Below are 16,892 nucleotides of genomic sequence, written 5' to 3' on the forward strand. Positions count from 1 at the left end.
TATTTTTACCAAACATCTGAAAGGCAAGCTCTGAACAACTTATCATTGCTGCAGTCTCAAATATCAGGAAATACCATTATTCTCAGGACAATAAATAGACAATAAAAAAGACTCACAGACCAGGTTAGCTGTCATGTATCACCAAACAGGGACTGGATCCTTGTCAACACAACCCAACAGAGATTGTCCCCAGAAATTCACTTTATAAGATCAAAACCAAAAACCCACACTGATGGCAAAAAATAATGATGCAATAATGGGAGAGACAGAGAGAGAGAGAGAGAGAGAGAGAGAGAGAGACCTGTCCTATAGCCATACTTAGTGGGTAAAAGCCAAAGAGCTCAATTTCTGCTCGTGATACTTAATAGAACATAGGGAACATGAGCCAATAGCTCAATGGGTTCAGATCTGCACCAAGTGCCTGTTGGATGCAGGATTCTACCGTCTCCAATAATATGTCTGAGATGGACTACGTTTTTTGTTTGTTTGTTTTTGAGACAGAGTCTTGCTCTGTCACCCAGGCTGGGGTGGAATGGCGCAATCTTGGCTCACTGCAACCTCCACCTCCTGGGTTCAAGCGATTCTCCTGCCTCAGCCTCCGAGTAGTTGGGATTACAGACACACACCACCTGGCCCGGCTATTCTTTTTTTTTTTTTTTTTTTTGGTGTTTTCAGTAGAGATGGAGTTTCACCATGTTGGTCAGGCTGGTCTCGAACTCCTGACCTCAGCTGATCAGAAGTAGGTGAGGTCAGAAAACATACTGGGGAGAGGCTGGCACAATGCCCAGAACCGCCATCGCTAGGCCTGGGGTTTTCCTCTGTAGTGGAATACTAGTATTCATGTAGTTCAGGGACTAAACCAATTAGATACTTCTGGGAGTTAAAAAGAGATGCATTTACAGTGCCATTTGAGAAGGGGTATTAAGGAATTTGCCAGGGTACTGATGCGTGTCAGGTGTAAACCGCAGGTTGAAAGAGAGCTAAGTATTTTCTGTCCATGAAGGTGACAAGTGAGGGCCTGAAGAAAGAGGGACAGGGGAGGACACTGGCACCAGAAATAGGAAAGGGCTGCTTGGGGGGTGGGAAGGATGGGTCGGGGTGCTATCTAGAAAGTTGCCTGGCAATGGATGTAGGATGTGGAAGTGAGACATCAAACAAGAAGCTGTTGCTTAAATAAAGTCTGAAGAGACTAGATAAGTAAACAGCAGGAGATAGTAGGGAAACTGGACCGGCTCCTCATAAAACTTCCTGCCTTTTATCTCAGGGAGGATCGCAGCGCATTTCGGCCAACACAGGAGAGACTGCGGTTCTGACCTGCGGGCCTCGATGAATATGCCCTAGGGTACCTGGGCGCCGGCAGAGCCGTTCCCCTACGCAAAGTAAGCTTATTATGTCTACAACCCAACGGGGACACTGAAAGCCCCAAAGGCCCTACTTTCTTCTCAAAGAACAGCGCCCATCTGCGTAGTTTCTACCTGGCTCTAGAAGGTGAGAACACAGAAATCCCAGGGACTGTGGTTAGAAGCAGAGGCTGTGTAAAAGGTGACTGGGGGCTGGGAAAAACACGAAGACTTTGCACAGAGTGTGAGAACCCAAGAGACTGAAGACCACGGACCAATTCCTACAAAAAGCAGCCCTTTCTACAAAGGAAAGAGTTGCACGGCATCTGCGCTAGTTAGCTTATATTGCAACTGCCGCTTCTTGGAGAGACAACACGTTACTTACTACTATCAATCTTTTGACTTAAAATAACACCTACAACTGGGTGTCACCCAAAATGGAACCCAACAAACGTAACTCTTACTGCACAGCCTATTCTTTAAACCACAAAAAATCAGGGGAAAGCGCGAACGCAGTCCCCCACTACCACAAATTATGCAGTCGAGTTTCCCACATTTGGGGAAATCGCAGGGGTCAGCACATCCGGAGTGCAATGGATAAGCCTCGCCCTGGGAAAACCACCTTCGTGATCATGGTATCTCCCCTGCCAGGTAAGTATGAGATTTTATGTCTCTGCCCCGCCACAGCCTCACACGTCTCACTCTTTACACACACGGTCACTTGCCCCGGGCACTCCCGAGCCCTTTCCAGCCCTGACACACAGCTGGGACTCTCCGTTCCGATCAGCGGTCCTGAACCCGCTCCCACGGCACGGGAACTCCTTCGTGGCAAAGCATCAAGTGGCGAAGCAGCAGCCCTTGCGCTGCCTCATCTACATAGAAGTCGCCCTATCCGTGATGTCACCGACAGTGCCTTGCCCAGTCCTCGTCTCCCTTTTTGCCACTCAACCGACCAATCCGCTGCCAGGGCCGGCAAGGGGAAGTGACGTCTGTCTTTCGCTTTTTCTCTCCCACCCTTGCATCTGTTCTTTTCGAAAGAAGCTAGTCCTTATCCTGTGTTAAGGAGCAACCTTTCGGAGGCCAGATGGAGCCGGGGCACCGTTCTTCAAATAGTGGCTTTTAATTCTCAAACTAGAATGTTTCGGATTACAGAAGAAACCGGTTCTCTTCACATTTCTTATCCTTGTGATGCAGCATTCTGCTTGAAATTGGAAGCCATTTAATATCAGAGAAACCATATTTATGAAAGTAAAGAGGCTGCTCAGATGACTGCAAAGCAGCCTTCCTTACTGGTTTTATCACTGGTAATGTTATAAAGACAGTTATCCAGATTCATGAATCTTGTAGGGTTTTTTTTTTGATGTTGTTTTTTTTTTCCCAAATCAGTATTGTAGAAAAATATGCTGCCCCAGAAGAGATGATTGGACACTCTCAAGCGTGGTGCTGGACTTTGTCACCTCTTGCACAGCCATCTCCAGACCTTAGTGCTTACCTCATGTTAGTTTTTTATATTCTGCAAAGACAAAACCAAAATAATCCAAATTTGACACAAATACCTGGGATACATCTTATTTGAGATGTTTAACAAATGTCTGGATCATCTTTTCTTATATATTATGCAGGAAATACTGTGAAGTAAGCAAAGTTGGAATGCCCAAGTCAAAGACCATTTGAATATTTACAAGTAGATTTGAGACAGGAATACTACAGGGTGGTCACAGGATAACAAATTCTAGGCAGCAGATTTACATGACTTGAGGCTATGGGCTGTTAAGAGGCTGAAAAACCAGGGTGTGGACCAAGCTGGCTAAGACTGAGTGGATCCAATGTAGTGCTGGATTTGACGGAGGTTTTACCTAGGCCCTCATTATATGCTCATTAACATACTAAATGACACACCCGCCAGTGCCATGACAGTTCTGAGACCAATATTTGATGTAAAAATGGATGGCACCACAGTTCCAAGAAATCTCCAACTTTACCCAGGAATTTTCGTGAATATTCCACTCCTTGGTTAAAGGAACCCATCAAGATGAAACCCCAGAACCCATTGTTCTCTCCCAGGTATGCCCGAGCTCCCCTTTCTTGAATGTGTACTTTTTGCTTTGCAATAAATCTCTTCTTTCACTATTTGCTGACTCATCTTTGACTTTGTTCTTGAGATGGTGTCAAGAGCCTGGACACCACGGCTGGAGTCGAGATCCCACCAGTGTCCGAGGGCCTCCCCCAGCCCACCAGTATCAGATTCTATTCCATTGCTCAAATCACAAAACATCAAGTGGAGAGTTCTCCTTGGAGACCATAAAGTAGAGATTCTGTGGCATGGTGGCCAGTTAGGCCACTGGAAGGCATGGCAAAATATTGAAAATGAGGGATTAGGTGACAGTGTAGTAACTGCTGAATACTAAATACTTAATCCAGGCCCCATTCCCTGGAGATTGACAGGGAGACACATTGTCCAGGTGGTAGTGGAGAAATACTCTCTGGGTATCTGACCAGCCTTTGTGGAAAGAACTGGCACCATCCTGCAGATGTAACCACCTGATGGGTCCTTCCTGCCCAATGTACACAAAAAATCAATTCATGGAGACCATGGCACTGCAGGAAAGAGTTTCATTGACACAGGCCAGCCACGACATGTGGGAGACAGAGTTATTACTCAAATCAATCTCACTGAAAGCTTGGAGGTAAGGGGTTTTTCAAAGACAGTTTGGTGGGGAAGGGGCTAGGGCTTGGGCGGTACCGATTGTTGGGGACAGGGGTGTGGAAAATGGCCCTCCTGCATGGAGTCAGCTTCTGGGTGGGGGCTAAGGGACTGGTTGATTTTCGGGCCAGATGGTGCCATCCAGTAGTCAGAAATGCAAAAGCCTGAAAAGACATCTCAAGAGGCCAATCTTAGGTTCTACAATAGTGATGTTCTTCACAGCAGTAATTGGGGAAGCTGCCAATCTTGTGACTTCTGGAATAATGGCTGGTCATTATTTAACGAGGCATACATCTTAGTAGAATTCAGGCCCCTTTCATCCTTCTAACTTGGTGGCCTTTTATTCATTTTACAGGAGTAATTTAGTTTTGGGGAAGGTTATCATTTAAACCAACGTTTTTGGCTGTCCCCAACCTTTTTGGCACCAGGGACTGGTTTCATGGAAGATAATTTTTCCATGGAAGGGGGTGGTGGATGGTTTCCGGATGAAACTGTCCCACCTCAGCTCATCAGGCATTAGTTACAGTCTCATAAGGAGTGCACAATCTGGATCACTCACATGAGCAGTTCCCAATAGGGTCCGTGCTCCGATGAGAATCTAATGCCGATGCTGATCTGACAAGAGGCGGAGCTCAGGTGGTAATGCTTGAAAGCCTGCAGCTCACCTCCTTCTGTTCGGCTGGGTTCCTAACAGGCCATGGACCAGTACCTGTCTTGTGGCCCTGGAGGTTGGGGACCCCTGATTTAAACTATAAACTCAAATTTTCCCAAAAATAGCTTGGAAGAAATTGCACAGGAATGAGCAAAGACAGCTAGCCTGTGAGGCTAGAACCAAGATGGAGTCAGCCATGTCAGCTTTCTCTGATTGTCATAATTTTGCAAAGGTAGTTTCTGAAGGACTACACTGGACACATGTTAAAAACATGAGACAGATTTTATTGTATGTACTACAGTAGGCAAGAGAACTGGGCTCAAACTCAAATACAGCAGGAGGAGTTGAAGATTATAGCCAATTGGCAAGATAAGAAAGTCAGTGGATGGAAAATTACTAAGAGGAACTTGATTAGCTATCAAAGGTGGTTGCGAGGACTCTTGCTAAACTAGACTCAACAGGATTCTTTCCTAAAACTGGACTTGGCAGGCCAAGAAGTAACAGAGAAAAGGGCCCAGAGGAAACTACTAAGGTTTGGTCAAAGATTGGAGTCCTTGTCAACTCTACACTGAAGCTTCTGCAAGTAAACAAAGACCAACCAAATGAAAAAAAGCAAAGGCTTTTTACTGTGAGCTTGCTATAGCAGGGAGTCAGTCACTGTTACTTGTGTTTTGGCAGAGATTTGAAGGCAGTCATAAGGGTAGGGAAGCTTTTTAAAAAGAAAGGCTTCAGGGGCCGGGCATGGTGGCTCACACCTGTAATCTCAGCACTTTGGGAGGCCTCGGTGTGTGGTCACAAGGTCAGGAGATCAAGACCATCCTGACTAACATGGTGAAACCCCATCTCTACTAAAAAATTTACAAACAATTAGCTAGACGCGGTGGCAGGCACCTGTAGTCCCAGCTACTCCGGAGGCTGAGGCAGGAGAATGGCGTGAACCTGGGAGGCGAAGCTTGCAGTGAGCTGAGATCACGCCAGTGCACTCCAGCCTGGGTGACAGAGCGAGACTCTGTCTCAAACCAAAAAAAAAAAAAAAATAACAAAAAAAAAAAAAAGAGAAAGGTTTCAGGTATGCTTGGATTGGAGGCTGCCAGCATGGTGAAGCTGTAGACAGATGAAGAAAATCAAAATATTTTACCCCAGAATATATTTCTTCAGCATATTTTAAGATGGCTGTCAGAGAACCAGCAAACAGAAGTAACTCTGCAAAATTGGCTTCTGTAGGGGAAATTTACACCTGTAGAGAATCTGCATCAATCCAGCCTTACCTTGTCAGGATTGAGAAATAAAAATAAGCCCTAGGCCCTACAGTCAACTGAACGGACTCCCTCTTGGCTGACAGGACCGCAGAGAAACCTTGAAAGCTGTTTCTGGATGTGGTAGGCTAGGAGGTTGGACATGCCACCTTAAACACCACCCCCCTCACTAACTGCCATTATGAGGCAGGAGAACAGCAGAGGGAATTGGAAGTTGGATAAAATGCAGAAAGAGTAAAAGCAGAAACAGAAGCAAGGTGATGGGGTGGGAGAGCAAGAAGCAAGATAGAAGGCAGAAGTTGAGCAGCTAAAACAAAAAGTAAGATTTAAAAAAGCAAGCAAGGCTTGGCACGGTGGCTCACACCTGTAATCCCAGCACTTTGGGAGGCCAAGGTGGGCAGATCACCTGAGGTCAGGAGTTTAAGACCAGCCTGGCCAACATGGCGAAACCCCATCTCTACTAAAAATACAAAAAGTTAGCTGGGCGTGGTGGTGCACTCCTGTACTCCCAGCTACTTGGGAGGCTGAGACAAGAGCATCGCTTGAACCCGGGAGATGGAGGTTGCAGTGAGCCGAGATTGCACCGCTGCACTCCAGACTGGGCAACAGAACTAGACTCTGTCTCCAAAAAAAAAAAAAAAAGAAAAGAAAAGCAAGCAAGGACCCCATGGCCAGCGAGATCCAAACCAATAAAGGGGCAGCTCCTCAGAGATAGGCATGTGCATTAGAGAAAAAAAGTATCCTTAACATGACTCCAAATGATAATCAGCTCATTAAAACTCATGCATATGGACTGCATATCATGCATGTACTTAAAATTATGGGATGGAGCCAATGTGCAAGCACACAAGGGCCAAAGTAACTAAGCAACCCACCTATCAATCAAAAGGCAAACACTGGCTAACGATTAGACAGCCTTGTGAAGAGAAGAAAAAAAAACACACACACATAAAAAGACCCAAAGTACACCAAACTAATACTGATCTTACATCCCAGAGGTCAGCCCACTCTCCCCACTCCGAGAGTGTTCCTGTGCTTAATGAACTTTTGCTTTGCTTTGCTGCTTTGTGTGTGTCATGTACTTTGTTTGGGACACCAAGAGCCTGGAAATGCATGGCACCATCTGGCAAGAATTAGGATTTTTTTCTAAGGGTTAACAAACCAAGCCTTTGGAGAGACTTGCTTCACTACTGTTATCAGCCAACAGCCTGTTGCTTTCCCTCCCTTTTGTGGTTTTGACAAAACAAGCAAGCAGCATTCCCTCCTGATAAGAGACCACAGACCTAGGAATGATTCTGGCCAGACTACAGAGGATGTACAGTGAGGGTTTTCATGTCCTCTGCTTCAGCTTTTGACATCAGAGGGCCACAAACTCCACTCTCAGATGATTGCTAATGCCACCATTTTATGCACATGGGCCCCATGGAGAGGCACGAAGCTCATCTGTACATTTTTCCTCTTGTAAATATTCATATTGGAATATTATTTGGGACTGCTCCCACGAAAGATACATTTGCAGAATGGACTCAAATTGGAAGCATTATATAAGCACGATAAGGGAGCAATGGCGCATCCAGCTCTCTACACTATAGAAATGTCTGCAGTGTAGACGTTTCCACAATGACCAAAGATATGTGTACAAGAATGGTGACTGCAGCATTCTTTGTAATCCTAAAACCATGAAACCAACATCATCTCAAAAACATCTTGTTTTTTAGATGGTGTCTCACTCTGATGCCCAGCCTGGAGTGTAGTGGTGCGATCTCAGCTCACTGCAGCCTCCACCTCCCAAGTTCAAATGATTCTCCTGCCTCAGCCTCCCGAGTAGCTGCAATTACAGGTGCGTGCCACCACGCCTGGCTAACAAAAACATTTTGAAAAGGGTTAAATAAATCATGCACAGACTGAGGAAAAATACTGTTTTCAAAAATGATGGAGAGGATCACTATCACGATGAATGGTTCCACTGGTCACATTATTGACAGAGCAATCAGGAAACCCAGGCACATCCTGGAGGTAATACTGGACTCCTATTACTAAAATATGAAAAAATGGAGGCACGTCAATTACTCGTTTAAGCGTATAAGGGACTGAATTAGAATTTTATCACAACAGAAGTGGGTTCCTAGGTCTCTGTTTCAGGATTACTGAGTTACACAGGTGTAAACCCGGCATTTCCGGAGATACCCTGTTAAGAATCTGGTAGGGGAAGTGGGCTGGCCCTTGACATGGATCAGTCATAAATTAGCGGCTTGGGACTCCGGAAAGATAAAATCTTCTCCGTTTATCCAGCGATTGACAATGCGTGAATGCTTTAAAATTTCCAATAAACGCCCCCGGGTGGGCTCGAACCACCAACCTTTCGGTTAACAGCCGAACGCGCTAACCGATTGCGCCACAGAGACGTGCACTTTTAACTCTACTAGGCAGTATAGGAAGGGCGCACTCACTGAACTTCCTCCGTTCCGAATATTCTCAGGGCCCGCCCGGTAGGATGACGGAGCGAGGCCTTGGAAAACCAGAGAGATTAGACCGGTGAGTCGCGCTGGTCAGCCGAGACAAAAGTATGTTCAAATTGGCAAAAATGTTTCCAAACCTGCAAAATCTCTTCAGCCTATCCCTTAAACTCCAGACTTGGGATTTACTACGTTCTGCTGTGTACAATACCCACCTTAATATCCATTCTTACACGAGTTCAATTAGGTATAAGCCAAGATCACATGGGATTTTTTTTTTAACCCTCTCATGCCTGTGTTTGCTTTTGCTTCCAAAGACCCTTCTGAGTAAGGACTGTCCTCAGACTACTGGAGTCACTTAGTCACAAGCTTGCCTGAGGCTCAGAGCTGGCAATACCTGGGAGTTTATGTCAATCCCACAGCACCCAGCAACCCTGCCTGCAAAATATTTATCCATGATTGACAGGTGCAGGTGTATGAAAGCCCAGCTCCTTGACTTGAGGGGCGCCTTTGTGGTGAATTAGCTTTGGGAAAAGGGAATCCAGAGGCCAACTTTGTAAAAATGCAGATAGATAAATGGAAAGAAATCTTTGCCTCGGAAGTCCAGCTGAGAAAGAGAGTGATTTACTTGAGACTGTGAAAAGAGAGACTAAAATCTTTACTTTCTCATGGGAAAGAAGCCTATGGTGAAAGAGAAACAAAGAGAATGGTGGGAAATGGGGTGGGTCTACTCAGTAGCTTTAAACTGTTCTGTCATATTATAAAGCCTGGTGAGGTTTTAACTAACACAAGTGCCTGGACTCTACTCATAGAGATTCTGATTTAAATGCTTCCAGGTGGGTGGGAGCCACTAGTAGTCTTAAAAAGCTCCCAAGTCATTTTACCATGTGGCTAGCGATGAAAAGGACAACCTATCTACTAGAATCTCAAGTCCCCAGCATAGAAGAGTCCCAAATGTGCAGCTACCTCATAGAAAAGGCTTAACACCACCCATCGATGGAATTTGCCTTCCTCTCTCTGTGGTCTTGTTTGCATAGCATGGAAAAAAGAGAAGAGATAAAGAGATAGATGGAGAGATTGAACCTATAATTCACCTATGTAGAGCAGTTTCTCAAACTTTTCTGACCACAAGATGCAGTGAGAAATATACAATTCTTTGTGATCAGTTTCTTTTTCTTTTTTTTTTTTGAGATGGAGTCTCACTCTGTCGCCCAGGCTGGAGTGCATTGGCATGATCTCGGCTTACTGCAAGCTCCACCCTCCCAGGTTCACACCATTCTCCTGCCTTAGCCTCCTGAGTAGCTGGGACTACAGGTGCCCAACACCATGCCCGGCTAATTTTTTTTTTTTTTTTGTATTCTTAGTAGAGACAGGGTTTCACCGTGTTAGCCAGGATGGTCTCTATCTCCTGACCTCATGATCTGCCCACCTCAGCCTCCCAAAGTGCTGGGATTAGAGGCATGAGCCACCGCACCTGGCCTGTGATCAGTTTTTTAAAAATCTTTTACTACGTGTAATCCACCCTACCTAGTATTTAAATAAAGCCTATAGTAGTAAGCCGTCCACTATATTGATTTCACAACCCCTAAGTGGTTCAGAATTGCAATTAGAAAATTTTTACTTTTGGCCAGGTGTGGTGGCTGATGCCTGTAATCCCAGCACTTTGGGAGGATCACCTGAGGTCGGGAGTTTGACAGCAGCCTGACCAACACGGAGGAACCCCGTCTCTACTAAAAAAAAAAAAAAAAAAAATTAGCTGGGCGTGGTGGTGCATGCCTGTAATCACAGCTACTTGGGAGGCTGAGGCAGGAGAATTGCTTGAACCCAAGGGATGGAGGTTGTGGTGAGCCGAGATTGCACCATTGCACTCCAGCCTGGGAAACAAGAGTGAAACTGCCTAAAAAATAAAAAATAAAATAAACAAAAAATAAATAGATTTTTACTTTTGTTCAGCCTTTCTGTCAAGCAAAATCCCAAAACGACATATACTGTAAGAGAACATTTACTATAAACATCTTTCTGTGAATCCTTATTTCTGTCCCAGCCACCATGACCCAATAATCTCTAGAGCCTGTTAGTGTTCTCCAGATTGAAGCCTTCCCTCTAACTGGTCGTAAACTCTGCGATGTGGTGGAGAAGGTTTGAGGCCTCGATTCTCATCCCAGGTTTTTCACCTACAGATCATATGGCCTTAGCCTCTTGACACCATTGTCTCCTTACGGCCAAAGATGGAACTGTGCTTGGGTGGTATCTGAGCACCCTGTTGGCTTTGACGTTCTAGGGCTCTTCCCTTGGCACCACTCTCTTATTTAAAAGGAATAGGAAGTGGACTTAGGAGGGTTATTTCTCTGGAAACTATCCTCTCTTTCTTATGACAAGCTTTCTAAATGTGCACATTTGAGGCTAAGCAAATCCCTTCCTGGGAGGTGTGAAAGACTCTTATTTCTCTCCAGAGGAGTATTATGGAGAGTCAATTGATGCTGAGGAGGTGGTAGAGACCTAGCTAACTCATCGGCAGTGCCTTTGAGCAAGGCTTTTAGTAATCATAAGGTGGGTGGGGTCCTGTGTCCTCCACCACAGGCCAGCTAGTTCATTTCAGGAGACTTACTTTTCAATCTATTATTACTGTCCTCTTCTAGACTGTAGTTCACTACTGGAGATTATCCACTTGGCTGCATTCAGTTTGCCCCTGGCCTGTATCACCAGTCAGCTCTCACTCCAGCCTCAGGTATCAGCAAGACCTCACCAAAGATTATTGTTTAGTTGTATGTGTCTGTGTTTTTGTTTGTTTCAGGTAACAACTAATGTTGGAACTATGAAAAGCTCTTCTCTACTTTTAACAAAGCTTAGTCACAAACAGTTCCCCAGTTGACCAGAAAAACTAAAACAACAGAACAATTGAAAGTCCAAATGTGAAATCTCAACTCTGAGAACCAAATTTTACAGCCACTCCAGATTTCTACTCCCAACGGATAGTTTGATTGTAGAAATCACATCCCTTCAGCCTGCAAATGTAACTGCCCAAGAGACAGTGATGCCTAGATTCATAGATAATCCCCTTTCCCCCATCCTATATATAACTGGAGTCAACAGCAGCTGGAGGAAAATGGCAAGGACTTGGAATCAAGATTAAGTTAGAATAACACTGCTGTAGACAGATTATCAGCTCTTCAGCATATGTCCATTTTCCTTGAAGGATGAGCGTTTAGAAACCTCTGACAATAAAGTTTATTTTACACCCATTCCCTTGCCTATGATTTTTTCATACATATCACCATTATAAAACTTTCTTGCTCCAGCTAAAAGAAGGAAACTCAATAATGAATGTGTTCACTACATGTATACCAGAGAATGATAGCAACCAGTCTGAATGCATCGCTTGATTCCAAAATTAAATGTTAGCACTCAGGAGTGCAACTACATGTATCTCCAACTCTGGAAGCCACAGGCAAGATATTCCTGTTTCCTTGCAGGGAAACAGGTCTATAAGCAGGGCAGCAGTCTCACACATGTACATTCCCGGGAAACCCAAGGAAACAGTGATAGTGACACAGGGCAGGCAAGCCCCAAAGCTGGTTCATAGCCTGGGAAACTTCTCCCAGACTGTAGTTTCCTTGGCTTTGCCAATGAAAGAATTCAAAGGCAAGCCACTGATGGGGGAAAGCAACTTTTATTGAACTGGTGTTGCTTCTTGCAGAGCAGGGCTAACCCGTAGGCAGTGTGCACAGAGTTGGTGTCTGTGGGCTGCTAGCTAGTTGTATTTAGGCCCACTTTTAATTACGTGCCAGTTAAGAGGTAGGTTATTCAGAACTTTCTGGAAAAGGGGCAGGGAGTTTCCAGAACCATATAAAGTAACTTCCAGGCCATTGCCAAGGTGTGTGGCCATGACATTTGTAAACTGGCCATGGTCCCAGTGGTTGTGCCTTTATGCTCATAAGCAGTGAGGACACCATCATCTGCTGGTCTCAGCAGGCTTTTCACTGCACCCTGTTTTGACCAGACCCTGCTCTGCTCAGTGGGGTTGTGACTGGAAAATAAGTCCTGCTGTTCTCGCACCTCATTTCCCCATCAGAGATTATATACTCCTTCTTAATCTTAACGGGCTTGCAGAAAGGTGGAGGTTCATCTTCTGTAACTGCTTCCTGCTATTATGGGCATAGACCCTGCCTAGCTTTGGAGAAGTAAAATCTCTGGATACCTGTTCTAAAAAGCCCAAAGGCCAGATGTCTTTATTTTCTGGGGCAGAAGAGGGGATGGGTTGGAAGTCTTGTGGGCCAGCATCATCTTTACATGGAATTATTGTAATCTAGAAGACACAAACTTTACAAGGAGGTTAAACAAGCACGGACCAAAGATTAGTAATAACAAGATATCTGTTAAAGGTCCCAGGAAGAGTGAAAACCAAGTGTCTGCTGGTAGAGATTCCTTTATTGAATTCCATCAGCAGGCCAAAGCGGTAAGGTAGAAAACATTATAATTAGGAGTAAGAGAAACACTTTCGTGCTCATCCACAGCATCATGTTATTAATACTTATCTGTGCATTTGCAAAACAATAGTTTTAAGTCTTCTGGTAGTTTGCAAGTGTAGGTCAGTAGGTCAGGCATCTTCCTCTGGCATCTGTGAGGACTCATAGGAGACTTTGAGGCTGGGTACGGTGGCTCATGCCTGTAATCCCAGCACTTTGGGAGGCCGAGGCGGGCAGATCACAAGGTTAGGAGTTTGAGACCAGCCTGGCCAACATGATGAAACCTCGTCTCTACTAAAAATACAAAAAAAATTTAGCCAGGCATGGTGGCACATGCCTGTAATCCCAGCTACTCAGGAGGCTGAGGCAGGAGGATTGCTTGAACCCAGAAGGTGGAGGTTGCAGTGAGCCAAGATCGAGCCATTGCACTCCAGCCTGGGTGACAGAGCAAGACTCCATCTCCAAAAAAAAAAAAAAAATTAACTTTGAAGTTTAACAGCAGTGGGGGTACTTAATAATGCCTGATAGGGGCCCTTTCCATTTGGGTTGTAATTGATTCTTGGGGGATCCTTCTTTCTAAGTTCTTAGTAAGACTAAGTCTCCTGGTTGAATGGGGGAGTTAATCCTTTTCCTTGTGGGAGGAGGTTACATTTCATTTCCATATGCTTGAAGGGCCTTTTGAACCTGGCCTAAGTTGATAATCTATGTGTCTCTTCATCAAACAGAAGGTCTAAAGTTAAAAAGGGCCTTCCATAAGTCATTTCAAATGGACTAAGCTTTAAAGTTCCTTTTGGAGCCATCCTCACATGCAAAAGAGCTATGAGTAGGAGAAAAACTCAGGCCTCTGAGGTTCCCTGAAAGAATTTTGCTAATGTCACGATTGGCTTTCTGTGTTATCCAAAGACTGAGATCTCCATGAGGAGTGAAGATAGGTAATGCCTAAGGCTGAGGCACGACCTCACTGGGTCACCTTAGCTGTGAAGGGAGGTCAGTTGTCACCTTGCAAACCTTTTGGTAATCCAAATCTTGGAATGATTTCATTAAGAATTTGGACATTTCCAACACTTCTCCTGTCCTTGTGGGAAAAGCTTCTATCCACCTGGTGAAAGTGTCTCTAAATACTAGCAAATATTGTAGTCCCCTGTAAGGTGGCATCCGGGTTAAGTCTGTCTGCCAGTCTTCGCCATGGTATGTTCCTTGGTGTTGTACAGATTTAAGCAGGGATCGGGATATGGGGTGGCTTCCTGAGTGGTGGCCCTTTTTGTAGTTTGGAACAGTCCCTATCGCAAGAATATTTAGGAAACTAATTTGAATGGAAAATCCTGTCCCAAATGTGAGGAATCATGAAAATGTTTAATTATTTCCCATTTGTCAGCCTCAAGAATAGAGTTTGTTATTTTCTAGCAACCATCCAGAGGGGTCTCACTGGAAACCTTTTACTCTGTCCCTTTAATTTCCTTAGGGGTATAGTATGGTGTCACTGACACGGATGGAGTACCTGGTAGTAGCGCAGCAGCTTGAAATACCAGAGTTTCCTCCGCTGCGGCCTTAGCTGCTCTTTCCACCAGGGAATTTCCTCTAATAATCAAAGTGTGTCCCTTCTGGTGTACCCTGCGGTGAATAATTGTTATTTCTTTGGGAGTTGGACAGCATCGAAAAGTTCCAAGATCTGAGTAAAGTTGAATGGGGGATCCCTTGGCTCTTGAGAGTCCCCTTTCCTTCCCTATGGCTGCATGAGCGTGGAGCACCAGGAACCCGTATTTAGAGTCAGTCAACACATTGACTCTTGAGGTTTTTGTTTTTTTGCTTCTTTTTTTGAAATGGAGTCTTGCTCTGTCGCCCAGGCTGGAGTGCAGTGGCATGATCTCGGCTCACTGCAAACTCTGCCTCGCAGGTTCAAGCAATTCTCATGCCCCAGCCTCCTGAGTAGCTGGGATTACAGGCGCCCACCACCACACCCAGCTAATTTTTGTATTTTTAGTAGAGACGGGGTTTCACCATGTTGGCCAGGCCACTCTCGAACTCCCAACCTCAGGCGATCCACCCACCTCAGCCTCCCAAAGTGCTGGGATTACAGGCATGAGTCACCGCTCCCAGCCTTAAGACATTTCATAGTTGGAAGGCCCTAATTAGAGCAGCTAATTCTGCTTTTTGAGGAGAAGTCTGAGAAGGTAAACCCTTGGCCTCAATGACTTCTTGTTGGCTAAACTTCCTTTCTTCCTCCCTCATGAATAAAGCTATTTCCATCTCTAAACCACTCAACATTGGGGTTAGACAAGGGCTTGTCTTCAAGTTTGGGCCTTCTAGAGTAGAGCTCTTCCGTGGTTTCCACACAGGAGTCAATGAGTTAGGGATCTGTTTCCTGAGACGTGAGGTCCAGCAACAGAGTAGCAGGGTTTAAAAATCAACATGCTTTCAGGGTAACATCTGGGGTATCAAGCAGAAGGGTCTGATATTTAAGTAACTGGCCCCCTGTTAGCCATTGGTGTACTTTTGCCTCTAGGATCCTCTGTACTGTTCTTCATGGGGTGGCAAGGGGTGGGGGTGGGGTGGTATGGCATCTAATTGTTGTCCCAAGGTAAACTTACTGGTTTCTTCTAACAATAGAGTGATGGTAGCCACAGATCTCAAGCTTCCTGGTCAGCCAGCTGCCACCTGATCTAGCTGTTTAGAGAAATAAGCCACTGGTCCAAAGTAATTCCTCAGCCTTTGAGTTAGAATATCCAAAGCTGTCCCTTGTTATTCATCCACAAAGAGGGCGAAAGGTTTTTCTAAGTTCGAGAATCCTGAGGCAAGGGATATCCCTGGCTTTTCTTTTAAGGCTAAGAATGACTTTTGACAGGTTCCAAGCTCTGCCTCCTGGGTTCACACCATTCTCCTGCCTAAGCCTCCTGAGTAGCTGGGACTACAGGCGCCTGCCGCCACAGCCGGCTAATTTTTTGTATTTTTAGTAGAGACGGGGTTTCACCGTGTTAGCCAGGATGGTCTCGATCTCCTGACCTTATGATCCGCCTGCCTTGGCCTCCCAAAGTGCTGGGATTACAGGCGTGAGCCACCGTGTCCGGCCAACAATTTTTTTTCTTCTTTTTTAATGAACAGAGCATCAGTGAATGATACTGCAAGTTTAAGACACCTAATAGTCAAGTTAAAGGAGTCCTCCAGGCAGAAGGAAACTGACACCAGATGAAAATCTGGATAAAAAAAAAAAGACACTAGAAATGACATCTACATAGGCAAATATATAATTTTAACATCTGACTGTTTAGCCAGGCACGATGGCTCACGCCTGTAATCCCAGCACTTTGGGAGGCCGAGAAAAAAGGGTCACTTGAGGGTCAGGAGTTCGAGGCCAGCCTGGCCAATATGGTGACCCTTCCTCTCTACTAAAAATTCAAAAAGTAGTCAGATGTGGTGGCCCATGCCTGTAATCTCTGCTACTCAGGAGTCTGAGTGAGGAGAATCGCCCAAACCCGGAAAGCAGACGTTGCAGTTAGCCAAGACTGTGCCACTGCACTCCGGCCTGTCCGATAGAGTGAGACTCGTCTTAAAAATACCACCACCACCACCACCAACAAAAAAACAAAAACAAACAAACAAGCAAAAACACATCTGACTCTTGAAACAAAAGTAATAGAGATGGATTGTAAGGTTTATAACACTTGTAAAGTAAAATGCATGACAATAGCATAAAGGCAGGGAGAGGAGTTATGTGAAGAGGTAGATACCACTTGAAGGCAGACTGATGTGTTGATTTTTGTGGAAAGCAAGGCAGAATTTTTGAAGTTTGTTTCTTCAAATACTTAGTTTCCCGTACATACAACCTAGTTTGTTCTGCAGAGATCTTATTTTCTAGGAGGCTCGGAGGGGGGCCTTCTGCTGTATGTCCTCATGGGATGCACAAGACACAAGGGAACAGTTTTCCACTTTTAAATACAGTGATAGGCCTGAGGGGAAACAACTGCAATTTTTTTTTTTTTAATGAGATGGGAATCTCACTGATCTTGAGCTTCTGAGCTCA

The 16,892-nt window shown here is 45.0% G+C and overlaps 2 non-coding genes across 2 annotated transcripts; both read right to left on the reverse strand.

Annotated features, from left to right (window-relative positions):
* Positions 1–1,835: 1,835 nt before the first annotated feature.
* Positions 1,836–1,999, reverse strand: LOC116464076 (U1 spliceosomal RNA). The gene has a single exon (XR_004246850.1). It is a non-coding gene; the product is annotated as a U1 spliceosomal RNA (small nuclear RNA).
* A 6,284-nt stretch (positions 2,000–8,283) lies between these two features.
* On the reverse strand, positions 8,284–8,357 carry TRNAN-GUU (transfer RNA asparagine (anticodon GUU)). Its single transcript has one exon. It is a non-coding gene; the product is annotated as a tRNA-Asn (tRNA).
* Between the last annotated feature and the right edge of the window lie 8,535 nt (positions 8,358–16,892).

Source organism: Hylobates moloch, unplaced genomic scaffold (assembly GCF_009828535.3).
Source record: "Hylobates moloch isolate HMO894 unplaced genomic scaffold, HMol_V3 SCAFFOLD_161, whole genome shotgun sequence".
Taxonomy (NCBI): Eukaryota; Metazoa; Chordata; class Mammalia; order Primates; family Hylobatidae; genus Hylobates; species Hylobates moloch.